The sequence below is a fragment of the Papio anubis genome, chromosome 12 (assembly GCF_008728515.1).
Source record: "Papio anubis isolate 15944 chromosome 12, Panubis1.0, whole genome shotgun sequence".
Taxonomy (NCBI): Eukaryota; Metazoa; Chordata; class Mammalia; order Primates; family Cercopithecidae; genus Papio; species Papio anubis.
The window spans coordinates 92,564,779-92,567,771 of NC_044987.1; the positions used below are offsets into that span (position 1 = coordinate 92,564,779).

A 2,993-nucleotide genomic window follows, 5' to 3' on the forward strand; every position below is an offset into this window, starting at 1 on the left:
TAGCCAGGCATGGTGGTGCACACCTGTAATCCCAGCTACTCAGGAGGCTGAGGCAGGAGAATCGCTTGAACCCAGGAGACAGAGGTTTCAGTGAGCCGAAATTGGGCCACTCTACTCTAGCCTGGGTGACAGAGTGAGACTCTGTCTCAAAAAAGCAAAACAAAACAAAACAAAACAATATAAAAAATTAGCCATGTGTGGTGATATGTGCCTGTAATCCCAGCTAGTTGGGAGGCTGAGGCCCAAGAATTGCTAGAACCTGGGAGTGGAGGCTGTGGTGAGCCGAAGTTGTGCCACTACACTCCAGGCTGGGCAACAGAGCAAGACTCTGTCTCAAAAACATAAACAAATTAGTGTATTTTTATAGCAGCATAATATTTCACAAAATGGTGTTTTAAGATGGGTTACACATTATTTATTCATTTATTTTTGAGACAGAGTCTCACTCTATTGCCCAGGCTGGAGTGCAGTGGTGTGATCACACCTCACTACAACCTCCACCTACTGGGTTCAAGCGATTCTCCTGCCTCAACCTCCCAGGTAGCTGGAACTACAGGCGTGCACCACCATGCCTGGCAAATTTTTGTATTTTTAGTAGAGACAGGGGTTTCACCATGTTGGCCAGGCTGGTCTTGAACTCCTGACTTCAGATGATCCACCCACCTCAGCCTCCCAAAGTGCTGGGATTATAAGGATGAGCCATCGTGCCCGACATGTACCCTACAACTTAAAGTATAATAATAATAAATAAATTAAAAAAAAAAACAAAAACAAACAAACAAAAAAAAATTAAATTTAAAAAAAAAAAAAAAAAATAAGATGGGTTACAAATTAGTACAGTCTTTCAGATACTTTTTTTTTTTTTTTTTGAGATGGAGGCTCTCTCTGTCACCCGGGCTGGAGCGCAGTGGTGAAATTCCAGTTCACTGCAACGTCTGCCTCCGGGGTTTAAGCAATTCTTGTGCCTCAGCCTCCTGAGTAGCTGGGATTATGGGCACATGCCAGCAAGCCCAGCTAATTTTTTGTATTTGTAGTAGAGACAGGGTTTCACCATATTGGCCAGGCTGGTCTCGAACTCCTATCCTCAGGTGATCCACCCGCCTTAGCCTCCTAAAGTGCTAGGATTAAAGGCATGAGCCACTGAGCCTGGCCTAGATCATAATTGCTTATCATCCTTTATACCATAACTGTACTAAATAAATTTGGCCTAGAGATCTAGCTCAAAATTTTATGCTATGCAGGAATTTCCCTTAACCACTCCTTGTGTTAAGTGGTTAGTCAGCTTTTGTTATCATTGTTAGCTAAGAGAATGCATCGGAAAACACCTAGAACCGATCCTGGTACAGTTAACTTGTTTTGCTTAAAACCATTTTTAAAATGAAGAAATTTTACCAGTGAATATTATTAAATTTATTCAAAGATTTACTGATTGCTTATATTCTTTTTTCTTTACTGATTATGTAAGCAAAACATATTATTTTCACAAATTCATATATCTTTTTGTGCGTATATTAACATTAGTATATTTATTAGTCTTTATTTTACAGAAATTGATCATATGTGACTTACTTTTTAAACATGTCTCAGGTATCTTTTTATGTAAATAAAAATAGGTCTATCTGTTCTTTTTCTCCCTGGCTTTCTGCGGATAGACTGTCATCATGAGTGACACAGTAACTATGCGCACTAGAAAGTTCATGTCCAGCTGACTACTTCAGAGGAAACAAATGGTCATTGATGTCCTTCACTCTGGGAAGGCAACAGTGCCTAACACAGAAATTCAGGGAAAACAAGCCAAAATGTACAAGACCATACCAGATGACATCTTTGTATTTGGATTCAGAGCTCATTTTGGTGGTGGCAAGACAACTGGCTTTGGCATGATTTATGATTCCCTGGGTTATGCAAAGAAAAATGAACCCAAACATCGACTTGCAAGACATGGCCTGTATGAGAAGAAAAAGACCTCAAGAAGCCAATGAAAGGAACGCAAGGACAGAATGAAGACAGTCAGGGGACCGCAAAAGCTAACGTTGGTGCTGGCAAAAAGCCGAAGGAGTAAAGGTGCTGCAATGATGTTATCTGTGGTTGTTGTGGATTTTTCACGAGAAGATTAATAAACTAAAAGCTTTTTTTAAAAAAAAAGGTCTATCTTATTCATTTTAATGCTGCAATGTATTATTCCATTTTATGGCTGTACCACAGTCACTTATCTAAACCCTCTAAGGTACACATTTCTTTTTTTTTTTTGGATATGGAGTCTCACTCTGTAACACAGGCTGGAGTGCGGTGGTGGAATCTTGGCTCACTGCAAACTTTGCCTCCCGGGTTCAAGCGATTATCGTGCCTCAGCCTCCCGAGTAGCTGGGATTATAGGCGTGTGCCACCACACCTGGCTAAATCTTGTATTTCTAGTACAGACAGGGTTTCACCATGTTGGCCGGGCTGGTCTCGAACTCCTGACCTCAAATGATCTGCCCGCCTCAGCCTCCCAAAGTTCTGGGAGTACAGGCGTAAGCCGCCGTGCCTGGCCAGTTACACTTTTCATTTCCACATTTTAACATTTCTGAAATTACTTTTTAGTTATTTTATTTATTTATTTTGAGACAGGGTCTCCTTCTGTCAGCCAGGCTTGAGTACAGTGGCCGGATCTCAGCTCACTGCAACCTCCACCTCTCCAGCTCAAGTGATCCTCCCACTTCAGCCTCCTGAGTAACTGGGACTACAGGTGCACACCACCACACCCAGTAGTTTTTGTTGTTGTTGTTTGAGACAGAGTTTCTCTCTTATTGCCTAGGCTGAAGTACAATGGTGTGATCTTGGCCCACTGCAACCTCCGCCTCCCGGGTTCCAGTGATTCTCCTGCCTCAGCCTCCCAAGTAGCTGGGATTACAGGTGCATGGCACCATGCCTGGCTAATTTTCGTATTTTTAGTAGAGACAGGGTTTCACCATGTTGGCAGGCTGGTCTTGAACTCCTGACCTCTGGTGATC

At 42.3% G+C, this 2,993-nt stretch overlaps 1 pseudogene; it reads left to right on the forward strand.

The window, feature by feature from the left end:
- Positions 1–1,060: 1,060 nt before the first annotated feature.
- Positions 1,061–2,277, forward strand: LOC101019108 (annotated as a pseudogene).
- Positions 2,278–2,993: the final 716 nt, after the last annotated feature.